This window comes from Zootoca vivipara, chromosome 1, assembly GCF_965207765.1.
Source record: "Zootoca vivipara chromosome 1, rZooViv2.hap1.1, whole genome shotgun sequence".
Lineage (NCBI taxonomy): Eukaryota > Metazoa > Chordata > Lepidosauria > Squamata > Lacertidae > Zootoca > Zootoca vivipara.
In genome coordinates, this window is record NC_142582.1 from 114,188,318 (window position 1) to 114,203,039 (window position 14,722).

General features: G+C 43.7%; 1 protein-coding gene across 1 annotated transcript in view; it reads left to right on the forward strand.

Annotated features, from left to right (window-relative positions):
- The first annotated feature begins 2,212 nt into the window (after positions 1 to 2,212).
- Positions 2,213 to 14,722, forward strand: part of UNC79 (unc-79 subunit of NALCN channel complex) — a 155,601-nt gene continuing 143,091 nt past the window's right edge. Inside the window, exon 1 of the mRNA XM_035106977.3 lies at positions 2,213 to 2,420. The gene's annotated coding sequence lies outside the window, so the exon portion shown is untranslated. The remainder of the gene's footprint in view (positions 2,421 to 14,722) is intronic.

A 14,722-nucleotide genomic window follows, 5' to 3' on the forward strand; every position in this document is an offset into this window, starting at 1 on the left:
TTGGCACCTATGATGGCAGCAATAAACATTTACTGGTGGCTGTAAGCCTCACATTCACATTGGAAAGACCATGCATGTTGGTACCAGAAGGTATGTGTAGTGTATGGCAAATATGGAGAAACTAACACATAGGGTAAGAGTGATCAAAGATGCTTCCAAGATCAAAAAAGTAATTAAAGTTTGTTCTACAGTTTGCTCTAGTTATCTATTTATACAAATATTTATACAAATAAACTGATATTTTATTTAAAAATATCAAAAGCTTCACAACAAAAACACACAAAACCATGCAGTACAATATGAAAAGTTTAAAACAAGTATGTAAAAAAAGAAAAAGGAAAGATGTATTTTTAATTGCTTGCGTAGGCCTGGTGGAATAGAATTTTTTTTAAGAAGGTGATTAAAAGTCAGAACAGGAAGGCCTGCTGAATTGTAGAGTTGGACAAGACCCCAGCGTCTCCTAGTCCAACCCCTGCAATGCAGGAGTCACAACTAAAGCAATTCTCTTGGCACTGTATTCCACACTATGTAGCCAATTACAGTATAGTAAAGGCTATTTTTCTTGTTATAAAAGAGAACGGTATCAATCCATTCTGTTACGCCTCTATCTGGAACTCATAATGAACTCTAGCCTTCCTTGTATTGCTTGTATTCTATGTTTCACTATTTTGAGAAAGGTGCATTTTTATTCCACTTCTCTACTCCTTTTGCTGACCTTGTAGCTTTAATTATTGGTTATTTGATTTTAGGGGCGCAGGGGGGGGGTGATAACAGTGGGAAATGTGCTACGGCAGCTGTGTGGATGCTACTTGCATAAAGATGGAAGGAGGACAATTTACCTACAAAAGAAGAATGGCTGATACTATAGAAGATGGACTATGCTGAATTGGCAAAAATGACTTGGAAAATCAGAGATCAAGAGGACAATAAATTGAATAAAGAGTGGGGTTTTTTTAAAAAAAAGTTACTTGAAAGAACACTATAAACAATTGAAAACATTGGCAGGATGTTTTAAAAACACTTGCAATGAAGCGGGAATTACGATAAAAAAATGAGATTTAAGAAAACATGGAGAAGATGAGAAGATGCAGTTTGAATCTGGGGAAACCATGGAGGAATCATACAATCATAGAGTTGGAAGAGACCACAAGGGCCATCCAGTCCAACCCCATGCCAAGCAGGAAACACCATCAAAGCATTCTTGACATATGGCTGTCAAGCCTCCGCTTAAAGACCTCCAAAGAAGGAGACTCCACCACACTCCTTGGTAGCAAATTCCACTGCCGAACACCTCTTACTGTCAGGAAGTTATTCCTAATGTTATTTCTTGTAGTTTGAATCCATTGCTCCGTGTCCGCTTCTCTGGAGCAGCAGAAAACAATCTTTCTCCCTCCTCTATATGACATCCTTTTATATATTTGAACATGGCTATCATATCACCCCTTAACCCTCTCTTCTCCAGGCTAAACATACCCAGCTCCCTAAGCCGTTCCTCATAAGGCATCGTTTCCAGGTCCTTGACCATTTTGGTTGCCCTCCTCTGGACACATTCCAGCTTGTCAGTATCCTTCTTGAACTGTGGTGCCCAGAACTGGACACAGTATTCCAGGTGAGGTCTGACCAGAGTAGAATACAGTGGTACTATTACTTCCCTTGATCTAGATGCTAGATGCTAGGAGTGGATTCTGAGAATCCTATTTGTAAAATGATTATGATTTGTGTATGATGATAAATATTAAAAGTGAAAATGAAGAAAAACAAGATAACAATGGAAAATGTACACAGCATTTTTAAGGGCAGTAGTGGGAGTGCATGCTGCTAGGGTACCTCCCTTCCCCTTGAATCTGCCTTGTCCCAGCATATTTGGCTGACTGCTCCTATCTCTAGACTTTATCCAGCCATCTCACAACAGCAGCAGCAGCAGCAGCAGCAGCAGCAGCAGCAGCAGCAGCAGCAGCAGCAGCAGCAGCAGCAGCAGCAGCAGCTGGCCGATCCTCTCATCCCTTGGGCACAACAGCTGACACTGCTAAATAAGCTTGTGGGAGGCGACTGTTCCAGAGGTCCGTCTTTGGAAACAGTAGAGCCGAGCCTTAGAGCAGAAGCCTCCTTGACCAGCAGATTACTATGCAGATGTGCTAGAAAGCACGTTACCCCTTGAATGTACAAGATCTTCGCTATTGAGTTCCTGGGCTTCCTGCTTACCTGTTGCTGAAGACCATTCTGTTCAACAGAGCCAGAGCTGCCAACCAGGCAGAGGTCTGTTGATCGAACTTTTCACCCTGCTTGCTTGGACGATGGCTCTAGCTGCACTCCAAGGCTCCCGGCTCCATTCTTCTGGGCTGCTATCCTTCATCAGGTCCACAAACAGCAACCTTCGTCTCATCTACAGCAAGCCACCCAAGGGCAAAGTAGGACCCCTGGTAAGTTGTCTTCTTGTCTGTCGCCTCCTTGTCTAGGGCACGGCTAGCCAATGGGCTCCACTTCACATACTGCTGGACTCCCACTCCCATTAGCACCAACCAGTATGGCCAATGGACAAGGATGATGGGAGCTGATCTAAAGCGTATAGAGATTGTCACTGTTTCCGGATCGAATTCAGTTGGGTATTGGCAAATTCAGGTGGCGCTCTGTAAGTTTATTTGGGCCTCTTGCATCACAGGCTTGCTTCCCCCTTAGAACTGGAATTTTGCAAGAAGAAAAGTGTCAGGAAAATGCTCTGGAAAGTGTGGCGTAACTCTTGCTCAAGGCAACATTGTCTAACCTCCCTGCAAACAAATCATATTGAATAGTCAACAAATAGCCAATGCTGTCTGACCTGCTTGCTGATTTTGTGCAAGCAAATTAGGATGAATGCTGAATAAGCTGTCTTACTACAAAAGAATTTCAGAAATAGACTGGAAAGAGAAGTTGCTGAATTGCAACTTATCACCAAGCTCAAAACCATGGAGGGACCTGGTTTGAACAGAGATATCGGGTTCTTATCTCATTATACATGATAAGCGATCTTCAGCCATCTCAACCCTTGCTTTTTCATGCAAAACCATTTGCAGTCGTTTGCGGTCATCAACAGCTATCAGTCAGTCAATCACCCATTTCCACCACCCTTCTGAGTGATCCCCCCTCCCCATCCCCACCCCTCCCCACCCCTTCTCTACATAAGTGCCTGGAAACTTCCATTTCACTGTATCTGAAGAAGTGTGCATGCACACGAAAGCTCATACCAAAATAAAAACTTAGTTGGTCTTTAAGGTGCTACTGAAGGAATTTTTTTATTTTGCTGAATAAGCAGGTCACCTGAGAGCTATCCCAATCTATTTATCAGGCAATGCAAGCTGTCTCTCTTGAAAACCTACTCTTGATCAGAACAACCAAATGAATGTGGATCCCTGAGACAACTTAATGAAGGAGCACTTGTGTTTCTTGTTCCTAGCTCCCCTTTCCGATGCCCAGAAAGCTTCTCTCCAAAGAGACAGGGGAGATGCCTGATCACTCTGGAATAGGACGAAGAGCTCCTGGGGAAAATAATTCCTTCCATGAGCTCCCTTAAGTTAATTGAGGGGCACCAGACTAGGGATGGAAGGAAGTGTCTATTTCATTTCTCTCCGTTTCTAATTTTTTCAATCTTACAGGTAAATTCACTTCTCCACATTTTGATGCAACTTGCGATTTTCAGCCTGTCAAATGGAACAATCCTCCCTCTTCTCCCCCTGTGCACTGTTCTGGGGGATCTCCTGACACATGCCACTTTGGGGGAGTGGGTGCAGGGTCAGAAGGAGGGAAGCCCCATTTCACTAGCGCAAGTCCTTGCAGGGGCTTCCACTATCAGGACTCATGAGTTGAATCCCACCCCAAACAACCTAAGATGAGTTATGGGGTCCTGAAGCTTCCCATCAACTGTGAGCACAGTGTTTTTCAAACTTGGTTCCCCAGTGGTTGTTGGACTACAACTCCCATCATCCCTAGCTAGCAGGACCAGTGGTCAGGGATGATGGGAGTTGCAGTCCAACAAAACATTGAGCTAGCACCTGAACAGCAGACTGAGCAGACACACGTGGCCACAGTCTTCCTTGAGCAGATGCATTGTATCTCTGCTTAAATGATAGCAATTAGTATTTCTCAAACTGAGTATGTAAATTTAACTTAGTGTGTGCAACTGTTTTGCAAACCCACACTCTTTTTTTTAAAAACAATGCATTTCCTTTTGTTTTGGCAATGGCAAGGAAACCTGCTTTGGTTTCCATGTATCCATCGGCGTGCATATGGAGCTCTTGAGCAGTGAAAAGTGGAGCAGTGAAAGATCTCATGCAAAAAGGTTGTGTTTCTGCTTAGCTGTGGCAGCGCACCCTCAAAATGTGCAAAAAGCTAAAAAGGAAAGTGAAGCCACTAAGCTGTAGTGCAGCTTTGAAAGTAATCCCCCACCCCCATTTTTAGCCCATAGTGACCTAAAATGACAAATCACACGTTGCTTTTCAGTTGACATGAACTACTTCAGCTGGTGAATGGATTTGTAGGATAATCAACTTTCACTGTGGTTGGTTCTTTGCATCTATCACATTACTGAGATTACAGCTTTAAAAGTTCAATAGCGTTGGCTGTATCCGTAAGGCAAAAAGCTTCCCCCGTCTCAGGCAGCCTCGCTTGCGTCTCTGTTTTGCCTTGCATGACCCTTCTTTCCCTTGATTTAGGAAACTGTCATTGGTTTAACAGTGTTTTCATTGGCTATTCTTGGACCAACTGGATGGTTCCTGAGCCATATTTCAAGCTATAGAATGAGGTAGAAGACATTCTTCTGCGTCCAAGATGCATCAGATTCAGATCAGCTATCAACAGCCCTGGGAGGGAAAAAGTCACCTTGAAGTCCTACCAGCTAAAAATAGAAGCACCAATTCCAGGTTCTGCGCCTGTTCTTACCTTACTGTTGCTTTGTGAAAACACAAACACTTACAGACAATAAATGTTTAAAATTGTGTTTAGCATTTCTTTTGGAATTTTTTAAAAATGCAACTGCATTTTCTCATCTATCAATCTGCAACATAAATCACAATTCATCTTAAATCATGATTAGCATTTCTGTAGCACTTTTAGACTGAGCCCTGGCCCTTCCTTGCCCAAGTGGATTGGTGCAGGTGTCCATTGCAACTATAGAACTATTGGGTAGCTTCAGTGTTTCTCCTTAGAAGTGGGAATTCTAGCCTAACTGAATGGGTTAATAACAGTCATGCATCAAGGAGACAAAAGAAGAGCCTGCTAGTTCAGGCCAATGACCCATCCTGTTCCTACAGTGGCCCCCCAGATGTCTGTAGGAAGCCTACATGCAGGATGTCAAGAGTGAGTCAGTAGTAAATCACAATAACAGGAGCGCCAGGCCTAATCACAGCAGTACATCTCTGGTAGTTGCACCCGTGAAGCAGTTGCTGAGACTGAAGTTTCCTGCCTCCCCACAGCTGTCTATATCCCTTCCTCTCCAGGGTCTCCCCCCTCAAGCAATCAGAGACTGTGTCTGCATGTCACCAATCTCTCCTCTGCCCTTTTCATGCCTCTTCTGGTTCTGGGAGACAAGGAGGGAGGGGAGCTTGTCACAACAGGAGCGGGAGGCACTCAGGACTCTTCCCCAGCCTAAATAATCTCTGTCTCTTGGCCTTTCTCCTTCCATCCCCGTGCTTCAGTTTCTGTCTCTGATTCTGTCACAGACTCTCCCAGCTCCCTAAATCCTGTTAACTCTTCAGCTTCCAACACCCCCTCTTCCCAGTCTTCTCTCTCATCTCTGTCTGACCACTCATCGTTGTCCCACCACAAATCCACGGGCTCCGGACCTTATTCCCTTGGTGGTTCCCTAACTGGTTCCTCCCATCATTCCTCTTTGCCCAAGCCTTTCATAACACAGGGCCTGTGTACAAGGACCCTCTCTCCTCCTGTGGTTTCCAGCAACTGGTATTCAGAAGCATTGCAGTTGGAGACAGAGCCTAGCATCATGGCTTGTAGCCATTGATAGCCTTGAATTTGTCTAATTATCTTTTAAAGCCACCTAATTTGGTGGCCAGCACTACCTCTGTGGGGGTGAGTTCCACCGTTTAACTACGTGCTATGTGAAGAAGTACTGTACTTTCTTTTATTTGTCCTGAATCTCCCAAAAAGAATGAAGGAGTTTTTTAAGAAGTTGTGAGAATTGGCAGTAGAGCGGTGAAGTCTGTATTTGTTGATGTTGCACTCATGTTGGATTCTCCCACATAATCATTTAAGTCATCATTACTCAATGCCAGCCTTCCACAAGGATTAAAGTTAAAGTCTCTGGGGGTCTCTCAACTGATCTCATATTGAGCTGCTCAGCTCCTAAGTGTTGGATAGCTCTCTCACCACAGCCGGCCTGATTACAGACGTATTAGGTCCATGGGAAGATTTCCATAGTTTTAAGCCTGTGCTCCTCAGTGCAGGCTGCAAAACAACCCAGTGTTCATTAGGTAATACCAAAGAGTTTTTGACAAGGCGCAAACACAAAACTCTGATTTTACCAGCATGATCACGCTTGAACTGAGGACACACGAGTAGTAATCCCTCGAGGTCAAGGGGATCATTTGTGCACTTTGAGTTAATGAGCATTCCTAATTGCTTAGATGATTTGGGATTTAGTTGCATTTCACACACCCACAACCACACACCCATGTTTTTCCCTATATATATCATACAGGAAATAACTTGATGAGAGTTTGCCTGGTATTTATCTTTCATTAAAGTGTCGTTGATAAGCAATAAGGCTGTCTGCTGATAGCCAAGTAAACAAAGGACATGGACCAGAGGGGTGGGAATAGCAGGAGATGAAACTGTTTGTTTTTGAAAGAGATAAATAACATATTTGGGAAAGTACATCAATGTTTATATATTGTTCTGAGGTCTTGAACAGTTGCTTGAAGTGTGGATTGGAATAAACGGCCCTGGTGCATATTTTTTTTTGCCAGTTTTCCTCTGGTATTATAAAGCATGTCTATTACATGGCAGGAGAAGGGGAGCTCTTATCCTTAATTACTTGTGATTCGCTGGCCTGGCTCCCATTTTTTGTAGTTCGTTGCCCCAGGGAGAGATAGGCAATTCAGCTGTTTGTCCCAGAGGCCCTCAAAGAAGATGCCTGAATCCAGAGGCAAGAAACTTGCTCTTCTGTAGCTTAGCAGTAGCTCTTAGTTCACCTTTCTCCGCTGGTCTTACAGTCATCGGAAGAGGAGAGAGGAGGCTGCTTTTGTACTGGATCTGGGGAAAGACTCTTTGTGCAGCGTGATCATCTGCAGTCTCCAGCAGCTGCCCAGTTTTGCTCAGTGCTGTCCATGCGGGCACTGCCCACTAGGTGCCATTTCAGAGACTGGCTGGATGAGGAAGAGTGGTGGGAGGCCCCCACACAAGAGCCCCCCCCCCGGGAGGGCTCAGAAGAAAACTTAGATCCCAGATCCTGGTGGTGGGACACTGGGGATTAAAAAGTTAGAAGGGGAGGGTAGAGCTAGTGGTCAGTTTCAGCAAGGTCTCAGACGGATTAATATAAACCAGAGGACGCTGCTGTGTTGGTATTTTCTGTTGATAAAGACCTAATTGCAACCTGTGTTTCCCATGTGTGTGCCTGCCCTGTGGTTGACCTGGCTCGTTGACAACAACTTGACATGCCCACAGCAACATTGCTGTCATGGCGCTGTCAGTCATGGAATGTCCAGAGTGAGGACTTAAGTCAAAAGTACACTTACAAGTTAGGAAAAGGCATGTCCACCAGTCCTACTTTTCAGCTACTCCTAGGTGTGTACCCGATGATGCAGTTGCCGCAACAGAGAGCCCCCGTGTCAGGCTGCTGCCAGCATCTCCCATATCTGGTTGCCCAGGAACATACAAAAACAAGGAATGTTCTTACATCCACTTTTTATTCAGTATTTACAGAGAACCCAGCCTCCTGGATAATGGCGTTGTCCTGAGTGAATCTCCACACCCTCGTCTCTCCCACTTCCTCCTCCATCACTTCTATGGGTGCTGCTATGTGTCCTCTGTCTTTGAGCTCTTTGCTCTCCTACTTTCAAGGCTCACCGGGTTCTGTAAGGGGGGGTCTGTGTCCATCAGCTGTTGCCCCCTCTTCCTCCTCATCCTCTCCAATTAGTTTCCAACTTCCCCCATCATCTGCCTCTGAGCTGTGACATCCCTCCAACCCCTGTGGTAAATCTATACTGTCTTCCTCTTCCTCCTCCCTGGAAGGGTCAGGCTGGGGAGGCAGTCTCCACCATTCATCCTCTGCCCAGTCTCTGACACCCTGCCCCCAACCTTGGCTTATGTATCTCCCCTACCTGAGCTGCACACAAGTAAGCGAAGACTCCATCTGTGTGTCACCTGCTTCTGCTCCCCCCCCTCCAATCCTCTCCTGGTCCTGGGAGACAGTGGAGCAGCAGAGGCAGCCACAGAAAGAGGAGGTGTGTTAGTGCAGTAGGAGAGCTGAAAATAATGCCAATATATTTCACATCTAGAGCAAAATATACACCAGGAGGCTTACTTTGGTCAGTATACACAGTATGCACAGAGTTATCACAAACACATTACCTCTGGTAAATGAGTCACCATAGCCACTAGAGAGCCATGAAAATTTGTGTCCCTTGGGAGCCGAAATCCCAAGGGAGCAAAAAGACTATTATTGTAGCTGACCACGGCTGCGCGCCTGTTATTGGTCCAGAGATGGAAAGAAGATAAAAGTCCCCACCAGAGAAAAATGGCAGATCTAGTTGATGGATTATGCCGAAATGGCTAAAATGACCGGAAGAATCAAAAATCAGGAAGACCAAAATTTTAACAAGGAATGGGGAAAATTTATAATTTATCTTAAAAACCAGTTAAAATCGTTACTAGGATTGGAATAACACGTGTCGTTTAATGGTGAATTTTGGACACAATGGAGAGGTGAAAGATTTGGATTATTATAAAAGATGCAGGAGAAAATGATTTTTAAAAGGGGAGGGGGGAAGTCCAGGAGATTCTTTGGAATCTTGTTTCTATGTTGTATGTTGGATATGTGACTGTCAAATCTGGAAAACCAAATAAATTAATATATACCGGTATAAAAAAAGAAAGAAAGTTTGTGTCCCAGGCCTTTTAGACTCTACCCATGTACTATCTGAAACCAAAGGGGCAGAAACCAATGCCTGATGTGAACCCCCCCCCCAGCTCTCCTAGCTCACCATGAAAGCCCTGGACTCTCCACCAGCCTAGCCTGTCTTTCCCGCCTCCTGCAACTGTTCTTCACTCTAGAACCCTGCAGCTTCCATTGCCTCTCATTCTCAACTCCTGTCTGCTACAGGTTCTCACAGATCGCTGATCCCTTCTTCTTCCAAGCTAGTCTCCAACCTCCCTTCTCCTGGTGCCCGCTCATCAGAATCCATCCACTACCCCTCAGTGTCCAGCCCGTCACTGACAATTATGCAAAATGCCCACAAGCATAATGGAAATCCTAACTAGCTGTCACCTGTGTCACAGACAGTTAAACAGGCCTTATAAAGTTGTTTTGCAACTGGGGTTCTTTATATTCTTCTTCTACTTTGCATCTGATTTATATTTAATAGTGTTAGAATATAATTGATAGAATCTGCTGTGCTGCATATATACTTTAAAGAGCTAATTGGCAGAGAACACTCAACTAGCCTGCAGGGGGAATCTTGCTTTCGTCCATGTTCTGTGAAGAAACACAACTTCCCCCAAATTAGTAGTCTGCACAAATCTCATTAGATGCTGCTGGAACACACATCTTAATTTGTTACCATAGGAATAGATAGAATTATGTGATCTCCCACACTGATAATTAGAACACAGCTAATGAACACACATGCTTAGTTGGTTGGGAATTACAAATCTGTTTTTATATGTGAAACAAAAGCACTGTGGGCCATCTAGGAGCTGCATTGCAATGTAAAGGGGAAGAGGCAATGTAATAAGCAATCTTTAAATATTTGAATGGCTGTCACATAGATGAAGGAGAGAATTAGATTTATGCTACCCCGGAGGGCAGGATCCAAACCAACATCACAAGAAAAGGGTTTAGATTCAACATTAGGAAGAAGTTCTCCCGGACTGTACTGTTTGACTGTGGAACGGGCTGCCTCAGAAGGTGGGGAACTCTCCTTTGTGAGAGCAGAAGCTTAATTTCAACCCCCCCCATTTCACTTTTAATTTGTATACCACCTTTCTACATTACTATACACAAGGCAGTTTTCAACAACACAATATACGACAAAGAACACACATCTTCACAGGCATCTCTCAGAGCTGCAACCCTTCCTCAGCGAATTCTCCAAATTTTAGAGAGATTTTTTTTTAAAAAAACCCCTCTTTAGGAGTCATGAACTGGATAAAATGGATAGAGAACCAGCAGCTACCTTTAAGACATTCTAAAAGACAACTGAATTATATAGTTATGGAAGAGGTCTTTGAATGAGTGACAGTTTAGCTCTTATGGAAACTGTTTTTGTAAAATCAGTTGATGGGTCATGAATTTGTGTTTTCCATTGATGATGTTTGTAGAGTTTAATATTATTAATAAAGTTTATAAATAAAAAACTTTTTGCTATTTTTTTTTGGGGGGGAGGGAACCACCCATGACTCTCCTTTCGCCTTGTAGCTCAGCTGATAGAGCATGAGACTCTTAATCTATGGGTCATGGGTTCGAGCCCCACATTGGGCAAAAGATTCCCACATGGTAGGGGGGTTGGACTAGACGACACTCATGGTCCCTTCCAACTCTACAATTCTATGATTCAATGATTCTATGAAATCTCAATATTCTTCCCTTAAAGTGTTGTGGTTCTTAGGCTACACGGAGTGTCCATTTCTGCATGTTTCAATTGCCGCCACAGGTGCATGATGTTTGCAGCAAGAGATTGGTTGAATTAGCCCACAACTTTATTGATTACAGGTAAGACTAGATTTGGCTAAGGCCCGCCTACGGCCTGATAGGAACCCAGCGGGGCTGGCCCTGGGCTGGAAAATTGCCACTATCATGGATCGGATGCACAACCCCACACAGGCCACCATTGGGAGAGGTCCATTGCCCCATCAGCCCCTTCAAACCGAATAGTTGCTAAGAATTTCAAATACTGTAGCATATTTTACAGGAGGCATTTGAACGCTGTTATCGTCATGAATATACTATATATATATATATATATATATGCTACATAGTTGAAAATCAATCTTTTTTGGTTTGTTCTCTAGTATACCTTAATGTTTTAGTTCATCTTTATAGCTATGGACCAGATTTCACCACACCATAAATCCTTATTTAATCCCTCTAGATATTTCCATTTTCTTGCAATAGCTATTCTGGCTGCTAGCAAGAGAAATAGAATCAAATATTTATTCAAGCCACCTTCATTTTGCACTGTCACATATCCCCATTCATGCTAATGAAGGAATTGATATCAGTTCTTGCATGCTTCCATTCTGAATATAATTTCATTCTGAGCACAGTCAAACAGCTTAGTTCTCGAAGGTTTTGGCTCCCAAACGCCACAAACCTGACTGTTCTGGTTTGTGAACTATTTTTGGAAGCTGAACGTCCGACAGGGCTTCAGCGGCTTCCAATTGGCTGCAGGAGCTTCCTTCAGCCAATCAGAAGCGGCGTTTGGTTTCCGAACGTTTTGGAAGTTGAACGGACTGAGGACCATTGGAAATTCTGGCAAGCTGTCAACAATAATGAACTAGATCAGGCATCCCCAAACTGTGGCCCTTCAGATGTTTTGGCCTACAACTCCCACGATCCCTAGCTAAGAGGACCAGTGGTCAGGGATGATGGGAATTGTAGTCCAAATCATCTGGAGGGCCGAAGTTTGGGGATGCCTGAGCTAGATGGATCAATGGTCTGACTTGGTATAAGGTAGCTTTCTATGTTCCTAGGCCTAAGGCAGAGATCTTTCCCAGCACTTCCTTTTGGATGCTTTTAAATGGAGGTGGCAGGGTATTATCTTGGGAGCTTCCGCACATCTGCTCTATGTCTCTTTTTCGAAATGATTTTTTTTCAAAGTTTTTTTTTAAGTGCTTTTATTGATTCTTGTTTTGTTGGAATTGTGATTTTATCCATTTTCACAATCCAATTAGTTCCAGAGAACTATTGCTATCGGATGTCAGGCATGTCCAACAGGTAGACCGGTAGATCACTGGAAGTTTGCGGTAGATCACTGGTAAATCATTGGCTCCCCCCAAAGAAGCTGAACAACTGTGGCTCCCCTAAAAAAAGCTCAACATTTTACCTTCCTCCTGCCTAAGAAAAGCTCAACAACTTTGACCCAAACCCCCCAAAAAGAGGTAGATCACTGCCAGTTTTTAACACTGTGAGTAGATCGCAGTCTCTTGGGAGTTGGCCACCCTTGGAATAAATGATCAAATAAATGAGACAGCACTGGCTCTCACATACATAATTAAGGCTTCATTTGATCTTCACTGTGTTTTCTTTGCAGATGTATTGATTTTCATGTTAGTTGTGCATTCAGACATCATACAGGGGATATAGGAAGCTCCCTTCTGCATGTTCGCTGTGAATGCCTGCATCAGAAATCCAACCAAATCAGGGCATTAAAGGATTTAGGCTTGAGAACCTCTCTCTTTCAAATAGCAAAATCAAAAGTTGTCATGGTACAGTTTATTCTTAAGCTTCTTCAACCCCCATCTATATCCAACTGAATATGTGGAAAAATCAGTCTTCTGTCTCCTGAGAAAAGGGAGCAGAGCATTAACTCAGTAGCAAATTTTCTTGCCAGAAGCAGACTGTTTTTGCAGATCTGCTAGACAGACCTTGCCAAGTTAACATCCAGAAAGTTTTCCTCATCATTTAAAGCAAACATGAATCACAATTTATCCCCCCCATTTTTAATGAGCACTCCCAAGCATTTATGAACAATAAAAACCACATTGGGCCATTGCACGGCAACAAAATATAAACTGCAAAGTACATACCATAATGTTTATTCAGAATAAATAAGTCCTTTAAATATTTGCTGCATTTGGAAGCTTACAAACCTCTGTAACTTGCATTTTAAGTTGCTGCAAACATGGACTTTGAATATGCAAAGCTCTTGTATTGTTTGCTAGATAAAGATGTTTGCTTAATAATGGCTTTGATGGCTTATAGGTATTAATTACTTTCTGCTAGCTGAGAGGGGAAGGAAAGGCAATTAAGACTGTAAACCTATACCCATTAATGGGACTGACTTCTGAGCAGAGGTTTGTAGAATTGCTCTGCGAGGCTGAAGTCCTGTGCCCTCTTACCTGGGAGTAAGCCCCATTGAACTCAGTGGGGCATTTCTGAGTCAACATTCACAGGATTATGTTGTAAATGAAGCCAGTTGGAGGGAGGGAGAGAAAGACATGAGGTTTTTTTTTTTTTAAAAAAAAAAATCTGGTTGGCAGTACAACCAGGAAGATGATGCAGAATATTCCACATAATTAGAGTTTTGTTTCCTACTTGATTTACTTGGAGCAACGGAAAGAGGTGACCATCTGCAGCTGGGTCGCCAAGGTTCTGTAGCAGTTCACTGGAGAATTAACTAAACAAAGTGACTCTGTGGAAGTTACGGGAAAACAATGACCTTAGCATTGAAGACGCTTGAGTAATTTAATTCCCAGGACTTGGTGTTCTTGAATCTGCTACATTTAGATGTTTGGACAACCTAGGAGGCCCGAGCAACCTGTTTTATGTCACTGACATCTTCAAAAAAATTCCAAAGAAATGTGACCTGTCTTAGACTTCTAATTCTTCTGTGTGTATTAAAAACAACAACCACCCCCAAATCTCAAGCTTTCCCCTTGAATTAAAAAAAAACACCACCCTGCTGCTTTGTTATATTGTAAGAACAGAGCATGAAAATGACCACTGTTATAACACCACCTTGTTATTTTCACCTGGCTGAAGCTCCAGAAGTTTTGGCACCTGGGGCAAACCACAAAATGCCTCCTGCAGCCAGGGACAAAGCAGGGAGTGAAGATCAACACTGGGAACAATGGAGGGATGGGAATTTACACAGGGAACAAGAGGGGTGAGTGAAGATCTACATCAGGAACAAGGGGTGTGGGGTGGAAACAAATCAACCTTAAATGACGGTTGAACTGGGAAGGGACGCGGGTGGCGCTGTGGTCTAAACCACTGAGCCTCTTGGGCTTGCAGATTCCTGCCAACCTAGCAGTTCGAAAGCACGCCAGTGCAAGTAGATAAATAGGTACCGCTGTGGCAGGAAGGTAAATAGCATTTCTGTGTGCCTTTGCTTCCCCACGGTGTTCTGTTGTGCCAGAAGTGGTTGAGTCATGCTGGCCACATGACCCAGAAAGCTGTTCCAATGCCAGCTTCCTTGGCCTGAAAGTGAGATGAGCACCGCAACCCCATAGTTGCTTTTGACTGGACTTAACCATCCGGGTCCTTTACCTTTTTACCTTTTCATCTTGATCTGGGAACCAAAGGCCGTCATGGAGGAAAGGCACCTGCTCTGAATCACACACTATGCAGGTGCAGAGCCCAGAAAATGTCTGGGGGCGGGCAGGCAGATGACTCTAAACCCAGGGTTCAAATCCCCACTCTGCCAGGAAGCTCATTGGGTGACCTTGGGCTGGTCACTACATCTCAGCCTAACCTACTTCACATGGTTGTTCTGGGGATAAAATGAGGAAGGGGAGGGAGAATCATGTACACCACCTTGAGCTCTCTAGAGAAAAATGCAATGAATAAAAAGGTAGC